The sequence below is a fragment of the Euprymna scolopes genome, chromosome 40 (genome assembly GCF_053919585.1).
Source record: "Euprymna scolopes isolate OS-2025 chromosome 40, ASM5391958v1, whole genome shotgun sequence".
Classification (NCBI taxonomy): domain Eukaryota; kingdom Metazoa; phylum Mollusca; class Cephalopoda; order Sepiida; family Sepiolidae; genus Euprymna; species Euprymna scolopes.
In genome coordinates this window covers 62,160,999-62,172,505 of record NC_136521.1, presented here as the reverse complement: position 1 = coordinate 62,172,505, position 11,507 = coordinate 62,160,999, and the positions used below count along the sequence as shown (strand labels likewise).

General features: G+C 33.7%; 1 protein-coding gene across 1 annotated transcript in view; it reads left to right on the top strand.

Annotated features, from left to right (window-relative positions):
• LOC145265676 (sperm-tail PG-rich repeat-containing protein 2-like) overlaps positions 1 to 11,507 on the top strand; it is a 1,924,518-nt gene that overhangs the window by 1,536,144 nt on the left and 376,867 nt on the right. The gene's annotated exons all lie outside the window — the stretch shown is intronic.

Here is an 11,507-nt window from a genome sequence, read left to right as displayed (position 1 = left end):
CTGCATCGGCTTTGTAAATGTTCAATATCTGCCGCAAATCTCGACCGGTTAATTTTTTTTTTCTATGGTAGAATTCAATGACGCAATTTGTTATTCCTTTCTGGTTCATTAGGGCGGAATAAAAATTGGAGACCTTACTATCAGAAGTTCTATCGCACATACGATGTCGCTGAAACATGTGACCCATGTGAGAAGAAAAATGAATCGCAGGAACCCCTTTCCCCTAAGGTTGAGGATAGAATTGAACTTGTGTTGATATAAATATATACGCGTGTAAGATTTGGCTTAGAAATCACCTTTTCTTTTTTTTTCTTTGCTTTTCTCTTAATAGACTGACAGGCCGTATTGTTATTCTGTGAGATTGGCAAATGGTGTCTTGGAAAAAAAAAAATGTTATGTTAGTGAATGGAAAGGGAAAAAATTTAACAAAAGAAAAGTATGCTATTTTTGTTTTTGTTTTTGTTTTTTAGTTGTTTTAACGTCAGAAGCACATGTGTTTATTCTTTGTGATGGCCCACTGTAATGGTGTTTGACAGAATCCAACAAACTTGGTAAGGTGAGAATGGAAAATTGAACGGCTAGATAGTTAGACAGAATCTGCAACCCCTCTTAACGTTTCTTTTTTATTTAACCGTCAATTTCTTTTTCTTGGTGTGTTTCTGAATATCTTGCTACCTCTACATTTACCTTGCTTTCTCTCTCTGTTGCTCTCTCGGTCTGTCTGTCGATCTGACTGTTTGCATGTCTCACTAATTTTCGCTCTTTGTTTGTCTATCTGTTTGTCTGTCTGTCTGTCCGTCTCTCTCTTTCTCTCTCACTCTCTCTCTCTCTATATATATATATATGTATGTATGTGTGTGCATGTTTGCAAACGTCCCCTCTCTTCTCCATTTCTCTCCCTCTCTCTATCTTTCTCTCTCTCTCTCTCTCTATATATATATATATATATATACACATATATATATACTAGCAAAAGTACCCGTCGTTGACTTGGTTAAACAAAACAGCCTACACAAAATGGACTCTGATTTATGAAAGTATGATAGGTTATGAAAGAGAAGGGTTGTAAAGAGATAGCTTCGAATTTGGGGGTGTCAAAACCAAAGTAAAATATGATGAAAGTAAAAATAAAATAGATAGCCCCCATAATTTATTATACCATACCTGTTCACACTGAAACAGTTATCACAATATTCTGTTAATCTATATTAAAAAAAAACCCTGTTAAACTTTGTGACATATTTCCATTCTATCGAGCTTTCGCGGGAACGAACACCCCATCATTTTATTATACCATATTTCTTGAAACTGAAACATAATTATCAAAGTATATTTACGCAGATAGATATAAAAAGTCTTTGTTAAAATTTGTGCAATATTTCCGTGGAGTACAGCCACTTGAGCATTCTGTGTTAACAATTTAAGAGAATTTCGTCAACGTAAGGAATATTTATGAACATATTTTAATGTTTTCCGTTATTTAGTGCTTTAGGGTGTTCGATTATGATATGTGTAGTTTATATAAAAATTCATTTAACTAGCTATCGCCTCAAATTTCGTTTTAATTTCGGTTCGCTTAAATTATTTCAAGTGAAAGGCATTAAAATCTATTTCAAAACAAAACAAAAAAACATGAACTGAACTTTTCTGGACTATGATAACATTTATTTCTTGTATATTTATTTTTTCGGGTAGTCGTTTGTTGGCTTTTCTGCTTAACACTCTTGCTAAATAATATCGACGAAATATCGAAAAACAAAGAAACAAAAACAGTTTGAAAAATAATGAAGCTTTACTTACTATGGTAAAATAATCCAAAACTGCAAAATGGGATATTAAAAAAGTAAACACGTAATTCCTTTAGTTTTTCAAAGTAAAGAATCTATATAAATATGAATAAGAAGAAAATGGCGCTCTTTTCAAACATAACAGCTTCGTTTCAGTTTTACAGTATTGAAAGGTGGAGTATTGCGCCGTCGGATTAAGGATTGTACTATTGTAATGTAGAGAACACGCAGAAAGGGCTGTAATCAACTGAATTCCTTCTAGTACACTGACAAAAAAGCTTAAACAGATACAAAAATAAAAATAAAAAAGTTATATAAATGTTTTTAAAAAGACACGTAATCCCGTGAGCAGGATTTTTTTTTCTTCTTTTGACACGATTACAAGTAACGTTCTTATTTTTTTATTATTTATCTATTTATCTATTTTAGAAAGAGTATCACGTGCAAGTTGAGAAGGAAAAAACAGAGTTATGCAAAATTTGTGTCGAGAATTGTCTAAAGTTCCGACTTTTTTATTTTGGCTTTCACTTTAATAAGAACGTGAATTTATGAGGTGAATTTATTCGACGCAATATGACTCAACTCAAAAAAATAAATAAAAGCTAACGTGAATTAAGATAAAAGATAAGGTGTTATTGTGGACCGTCACCCCTTTTAAAAACCATTGTTAAACTTTGTGACATATTTACATTCTATTGAGACCAGTCGCGAACGAACACCCAATAATTTTATTGTACCATATTTCTTCAAACTGAAACATAATTATCAAAGTATATTTACGCAAAGAGATATGAGAAGCTTTGTTAAAGTTAGTGCCATATTTCCATGGAGTACAGGCGCGAACGCAGACCCCACAATTTTATTATAAAGCCCTATTTTAGTTGAAACACACTTATCAAAGTATTCTTATGTACATCTATATCAAAAACCGTTGTAAACGTGTTTTTTTTTTTTTTCATTTTTTATTTCCATACTATGGGGGCCAGGCCCGAACGCAGACCCCACAATTTTTATGAACCACCGTTCAGCCAGATCAAACAAACCCATTGCTGGTCCTCGGTACATCTTCTATCATTATATGTAATCAGTTTTTTAAAAATAGTCAACCATATTGGAGCCTATTCCTGACCACCCACACATACACACGCACACGCACACGCACACACACACACACAGACGTTCAGCTTTATAATATAATAGCAACAGTACCCGTCGTTGACTGGGTTTAAAAACAACCTACAGAAAGTGGACACTGATTTATGAAAGTATAAGCTATGAAAAGGAAGGGTAGTAAATTTGGGTGTATCAAAACCAAAAGAAAAATATGATGAAAGTAAAAATAAAATAGATAAATCCAATAATTTATTATACCATACCTGTTCACACTAAAACACTTATCACAATATTCTGTGGATCTATATTTAAAAAAAAAATTGTTAAACTTTGTGACATATTTCCATTCTATGGAGGTCAGGTGCGAACGAACACCCCATAATTTTATCATACCATAATTCTTCAAACAAACATAATTATCAAAGTATACTTATGCAGATAGATATGAAAAGTCTTTATTAAAGTTTGTACCTATTTCCATTCTTTAAAAATTTATTCGATTAAATTTTTTTAACGTCAGTCAGAGTGATCTAATCACTATATGACAATCTGCACATAAGAGCTAAATTGACCGACATTTTTAAAACTCAACTGACATAATTATTTACTATAATAATTATTTACTATAATAATTATTTACTATAATAATTATTATATATCTACAGACACAAGTGTTTCATTTTTTTTCTTCTTCTAATATTGCTTTTCTGTTAAAGTCTGATGAAATTACTGGGTCGTTGACACCATTCGGTAGCCGAAACATGTGTAACTAAGCAGGTAAAACGGTAATAAAAATACATATTTGCTCTGCAATAGTATTAAGTACTTTTTTCAGGTTTTACTAATTACAATTTTTGTTAAATATTTATATATATTTATGTGTGTGTGCGTGTGTGTACGTGTGTGTGTGTGCTTCTTTCTCTATCTGTCTCTCGTTTTCGCTCTATGACTTTCTGCCCTTTTACTCTCTCTCTCTATATCTCCCTTATCTTCTTTCTCTCCATCTCTATGTCGCTTTTGGTACATCTCTCTCCCTCTCTCTCCCTCTCTCTCTCTCTCTGGTTCTCTTACGCCTCTTTCCCTGCTATCTACATGGGTTTCTCTTCCATTCTTAGTTTTTGTATTTTGCTATAATGCTTTCTCTCTCTTTCTCTATCACTCTCGTTTTTTTACTCTATTACTCCTATTCTCTCTGTCCTTCATATTCTATTTCTCTCTCTCTCTCTTCGTCTTTTTCCCGTTTCTTAAGTCTTTCTCTACCTATCTACTTTTTCTTTCTTGTTCGCTTTTCTGTTAATCTTGTCATTTCAATATTTGCCTTCAACATCTTTCTCAGTTATCGCGCGCTTTCCGTATTTCTCTTAATCTTTGTCTCACCCTGTTGTTCTCCCTTCCCTGTCCTCTTACACTTTTCTTACTCATCAGTCGGTGTAACACTCGCATCATCATCATCATCATCATCATCACCATCATCATCATCATCATCTCTTACTCTGTCATTCATTTTTTTTCTTTCTCTCTCTCTCTATCTCAAGATCTCTCTCACTATCTATCTATCTATCTATCTATCTATATCATTTCGCTTGTCCATACTCTGTCTAATTTACCCAAGATCTGAGATTTATGACTTTTTTTAGGCTTTTGGAATACTGGCTTCTCCCCTCCCCTCTCTCTCTCTCTCTCTCTCTCTCTCTCTCGCTCTCTCTCTCTCTCTCTCTATCTATCTATCTATCTATCTATCTATCTCTCTTTTCCTCGAAGTTTCACGTTCTCTCCTTTATTGGCTATCTATTTCTTTTTTCTTTTTTTTAACACACTCCACTGTGTATACTCTCTCATTTCTCAGCCCATTTAAAACTTTTTCTTTCCTTTTAAAACTTTTTCTTACCTTTTTTTCCCTCCTCATTTCTTTCTCCGCGGGAAATGCAGGGCTTGTAACTACGGATTCTGTTTTAGCATTTGAAATACCACCAAGGTTCCCATGTTTGCACAAGTAGAAAACCTAAATATCGCGTGTTCGTTTTGTTATTGAAAGCTTGTTTTATTTTATGTCACGATTTGTTTTCGAAAGAAAGCAACTCCTGTAAACTGCCACGCGATATACCCGCCCTACAAAAAAAAAAAAAAAAATCTTGAAACTTTCCAAAAGAGAAAGTATTTTCTTTTTGTGTGTTCAGAAGATTATACATATATCACTGTCTACAAATCTCTGTCCCATCACCGCAATGTTGCGACCACTTGATTATGCGAAGAATTCTGCAATTATATACGTTTCCACGAATTTATTGTACGTTTTGCCCTGTAACCTTATCCAATACGTTGTAACCCAACACGAAAAGTATACAAAGAATAGAAAATTAATTCAGCTTGTGTTTTTTATGCCATTGTAAAGCGATATTTATTTTTCATTTTCCCGCCACGCGTGATATCTGTGACGTCTTTAACATGATCGTCTTCTAGAACGTGCTCCCGAACGTCATCCAGACCTCTAACGCGATCGTTCTATTTCCATTTCTATTTGTAGTCTTTATTTTTAACGGTGACGGCTATTTCGCATGCATTTGCATGCACTCGCCCGCGCTCTGTTACACTCCTTTCCGGGAAAATTTCCTTGAAATTCAGCAAAATCGCACGCCTTCAATGTAGTGGATACCATATGACGGAGAGATGCCCATTTTAATAACTTCTTTACTCTGCCTTTGCAAAACCAGCTACGTTTGCTGGTTCCACGATTGAACCAGGAATTTAAATCTCAGCGACAGAACCTTCTGCACAACACGATACTTCCTATGCCCCGAATAATGTGGCCTCGACTTAAACACATCCTCATAAGTTCCACTGGCAATTAACCTTTTTGGAGTAAATTGAAGTTAACAGCAAAAAAGAGAACAATGTGAAAATCCATAATGAGATTATTCAACTAATATCCTCGTTATTATTCAAACACATTAGTATTTTAATATATGGTTTTAGTAATTTATTATTACTTTAAAGTTTCACCACTCATTCATTTTCCGACCAAATTCCAAACAAGTATTACAGTTTATAGATAACTTCTCAGCTATATCGTGAAAAAGAATTCAATTTTCGTTCAGTAAAACAAAAGTTATGGTGGATTTTCTGGTGTTCATAATTGAAAAAATATGTAAAGAGGTGAGAGACGCTGTTTTATATCTGGTTTCCATAGTAACCACGTCGTTGCTACTAATTCATAGTTGTCGTAGTAAGAGAAGTAACACGCGAAGCAGAGAGAATAAAATTATGAAAGGGAGATAATTGGGGTATTTTTATTGAAAGCAGGCGAGTGCCGTATATTGTAGTTACATATATGTTTAGGGAAAAATAGGACTGAAACTAAACAAAGAGCAATGCATTTATTGGAAACCTATAAAAATCATGGATTACAATAGAAAAATGAGAGCATGAAAAGTAATATGGTTAAGTTTAAACATGGAAAAGTAAAGGACTAGTTGTCAAAACTGGCACAGAAAAGGATAAGATATTATAGTAAAAAATATAATAAATTTATAACTAATATGGCAGCACGAATAATTTTATTTTTAATTCACTTTATAAGATTATATGATCAATTCTTAATGCTGAAATATTTTAAGTTATAAATTTATCATATATTTACTAGGATATCTTGTCCTTGTCTTTTCCAGTTTTTACAACTATTCCTTTACTTTTCCATGTTTAAGCCTAACCATATTGCTTTTCATGCTCGCATTTTTCCATTGCAGTATATGATGAATTGTAAGAAAATGGAAGCACGTGTCCGTTGGTAATTAAAATAGTTGTTCCAAAAGTAAGTCCTCCTATTTTTTCTAAGCACAAAATGTTAAAGAGCTACAAAGACGGGGATGGTACTATTAAAACCGGCAATCTTATGTTCTCCGTAATACATTATTCTTACATAATCATTTGTAATGCACTTTTGCCAGCGATGAATGCGGGGTGTGGATGGAGGTGTAGAGCACGATTTGCCATACGAAAGTGACCAAAAAAATTATAGCCCTTCAATGTTTTCTTAACTAAAAAAGTTCATGTCTACGAAAACAGGAGTAACACAATTTAAAAAAAAAAAGTTTTCGTGCTCCAGAAAAAAATTTTGTACATAGTCACCATTATTCACAATACAGTCATGCCGGATATTTAATGACACATCTCTGCTTCTGACGCACGTATATAACAGTGCATGCTTTCTAAGGGGCTCATACTATGAATATCTGCAAGGAAGACAAGATAAAAACCTTTAGATCATGAATGCATAATGTCAATAATCCTAACAATGCACTTTGCAATAATCTCTGATCCATGCGGGCGAGAAAAAAAATCAGATCGCCCCATCGTATATTGTCGAAGAAATTCCTGTCACTCCCGATACGCCAAACCATATTAGCGCAGGACAACATTATTCTAAATCACATAACAATTTTTTTTTTTCGCATAAATAATAACATTCATGAAAAGTATCACAAATATAATGGACTAATATTGATATTGTGTATGTTCTCATATTAATTACTATTGCACATGACAACCGATAGACCGAAAGCATGATAGATGCTACATCATGTGTCTCACTGTTTTATGACAATCATCAGTGTGGTTATTGAATTGCCTACGACTTTATCGATGCGAAATCCAGAGATGAGTATTGGCTGAAGAGAGCTTGATATCGATACCTAAAACGGTCCTAATTATCGGGCTTGAAACTTACAGTACCAATGACTTATCTCATCTAACAAATTCCTTTACACAAAATACAAAATATAAAAACGCTCTTATTTTTCGGATTTTCCTTTTAATTGAGCGCTCTGCTGGATTTCTTTTTCCAAGAAAAAAAAACTAATCATATATATATATATACATATATATATATATATATATATATATATATATATGTGTGTGTGTGTGTGTGTGTGTGTGTGTGTGTGTGTGTGATAATAAATAAAAAAATACACCAAACAGCATGATGAGTACGTTTAAAGACTGTCTTTTCACTCCCTATCTCTTACTCAAGAAAAAGCAAGGAGAGTTCTAAAAACATCCATTTCCCGTGACTCACCCTGTATGATGGACTCTCCAGTCAATATCTAAACACGAGCGTCTGTCACACCAGAGAAGTTTCTGGGAAAGCCACATAGTTGATGTCTTTATACTGGTGAGGGCTTTCTGTAGAACAAACCACACTTTTTGGTATAACAGCCAACATTTGTCAATGTAGATAATTGCCAGAGGAGAGAGTATACAGTAGACCGCAGGTTTTTACATCAGGGGTTTCTTTTTCCTATATGCATGTCTTAACGAAGACTGGGGGTGCAGCTCTCCCAGTGCATTAATGCGCCCCCCAGATATCAACCTAGTAATTTCTACGACTCGGCGCGGTACATACAGCGTCTAGCCTTCTAAAATGGTAACCCATCTTGTATTGGAACAAATTATCAATCCCCACCTCAAGAAATACACCTGAAGAAGGTTGGAGATCACATTGGCCGAAACGTTGTGGAATAAAACTCAAGATAAGTAGTCCGAGTAATCCAGATTATACAAATTATAAATTCTCATCTCAAGAAATACTCGTGAAAGATATAGAGGTTAAAGCGACCGAAACGTTGTGAAAATAGCACTCCAGATGAGAACAGTAGTACGAATAATCCTCATTTTAAAAGAAATCCAAAATAATAACTTTGCTTTATATATAAGATGTTAATATTTCCCTATTTCATTTTTTGTTCTCATTGTGTTACGATTTTTATTTCCCTTTCTGTTTTTGTCCCACGTTTATTTTTTGTTTTGTTTTACTCCTCTTTTTATCTATCCATGTCCCACTCCCGTTTTTTTTTTTTTTTTTGTAGTTCCCTTGAAATATGAGGAAGATTTACAAAGAGAAAAATGTGTCAGTTTCTCTTTTCCATGATGGCATAATATTTTTTATTATTTGTTTTAATGTTTCTTTCATTTTGGTTGCGTAATCGCCATCAATGCTTTCTTTTTCGCAAAGAACAATCCCCGAAATGTTCGCCATTTACAACCAATCATACTGCCGAATTGCGAACCTGTCTAATGAAATTATTTTCCCAACAACGAAAACTGATGAAGTCAGCAACTCTCTTGAAACGCTTGCATTTGTTTTGCGTCGTTCTCTTATCTCGCGATATCTTTTGTGTGTTACGCATATTGAAAATAGGAGGGACGAACGGACACGAAAATAGAAGAAAAAATGTTAGATGAAATTAGAAGATAAAAGGGAAATAATTCGCAAATCATTCTTTTGTTTTTAATTAAGGACGTGCATAATGTACAACTCCAATTTTTGTGTGTAAAATGTTCAGATTATGTTCAGATAAAACAAAAATATATTTTTTTAAATTTATATACAGCATCCACATAGAGTAATGTTTCGCTGTTTCACAGCTCATCAGTGCGGCTTGACAAGCAACTACCTCAAGGCAGGTTCGAAACCCGATCGCCCAAATGACAGTCGGAGTTTCTAACCGTTGCGCTATACGGTTGCTGCTGCGCGGGCAGTGAATTAACAATTTTTTGACATTGTCTGATTACCTAAGCTGAATTTGTTTACACAAAGAGCATCGTTTCATACGCTAATGGTAATTTGTATATAACTTCCTAATATGCTCAACCAAAATAGGGAGCATTATAGTAATCCACATACAATACTGTTTCGCTGTTTCACAACTACTCTGTGCGGCTATATATATATATATATATATATATATATATAGTCATCTACATACAGTACTGTTTCGCTGTTTCACAGCTCATCAGTGCGGCTAGATATATATATATATATATATATATATATATATATATATATATATATACAGGGTGTCCACAAAGTCTTACTATATTATGTAGCCAGACTTTGTGGGCACCGTGTAGATTATGTAGCCAGACATTATAGGCACGTTGGCCGTGTGGTTTGTTCCTTACTAATAGAGGCAGATGGTTTTGTTGTCAGGTTCGAATCTCCCAAGCAGCTGTAATCATAACTCCCTGCATTGATAGATTACTGAAGGGATTAAACGTTAATGTCCATATGTATTTAAAAAATTATCATAGTAATAATTATATATATATATATATATATATATATATATATATATATATATATATATATATATATATATATACAGGGTGCCCATAAAGTATATATATATATATATATATGTGTGTGGGTGTGTGTTTGTGTGTGTGTTGTTTTAACAAAAACCAAGACGTCAAAGAATGGATTGATAGCAACAAAATGTGTATTTCATTGTTAGTTACAATTGTTTCAAGACCATTTGGATAAATTCAAACATTTTCACTAGAGTAGCCTTCCTTCAGACGTATTGAATTTTTTTAATGATAAAACATTATGGAAAAAATCATTTATAAGGAAAGAAAAACAAGCGGAACTATTTTACCTCTATCGCATGCTTGCAAAGTATTTTTTTTAAAGATTTATAGTGATGACGGCTTTCTGTAGAACTACCTATTTTCGTATCTCTATTTATAAAAAAGAAAAAAATTCAAACAAATATCATACAATTTTACCACTAATTACCTATGTCCATTTAATATGTTTTATTAATAGTTTATTTATAATTACCGTGGATTGGGGATAAGAGTATTAAATTGTCAAAACAGGTTGTTAGAAGTGTTTATAAGTGTTTCTACTCTGTTTCCTTGCGTTTGGTATGCACTACGAGACCTGCTTTTCTTTCTTTTCGCAAAGATAGTTTGCCTTACACTCAAATTAGTAATATTGTTTATCAATTTAAATGCCAGTGCCATGCTGGTTATGTTGGACGAACATCTTTGCATTTGCTTACTTGTATAAACTAGCACGTTCCATCTAAAATAAGACAGGGGAGGGTAGGATCTGGTAGTCTTCCTCCTTCCGTAGCCTGTTCTCACCTTGAGTGTTTTTTTTTTTTAAATAACATTTCAGTAAATGTTACTTCCGATCTTTCTTATAGTGTATTTTACCAAATTCTGTATTTTTTCTGTCGAACTCAGGACTCTTCACGGTATTTTAAATTGTACTCTTTTGTATATTGGACGAGTAAAAAATTCCATCGTTTTCTTACGCAAGATCCGTGATGTAATTGATAGAATACATGATAAAATTCAGTTGTAAGTTACACCTTTCTGAGTCTCAGGTTAAACCCCCATTGCAGGCGAGAAAATAGAATTGCGAATGATTTACTACTTAAAACAAGCCAAGGCTGACGACTGAGAGTATGCATTCCAGTAGATTAAGCAAAGTGTTCACTTTGAAAATATAAAATAGAGTGTTTCGAGGTGCTACACAGAGAACTCCAAACACCATTTAAAGATTTGGAGTATGTCTCTATTATGGTTCGAAAACCTTCTTTATGCCGGCAAAAGGAGACAACGAAAACGTTATTTCTCTTTGGGGAACTTTGTTCCGTTTATCCCTCGCTTTCCTCCTTTCCCCTCGTTGTGCCAATGTTTAGTTTTAATCGCTTTTAAACGCAAGTCTTTTTTTTAATTGTTTTTCTTCTTATTATTTCTGGCACATTCAAATTTCCCCGTAGTGCTCTTTATTTCGCCAGTAATATTGTTTTCGCATGC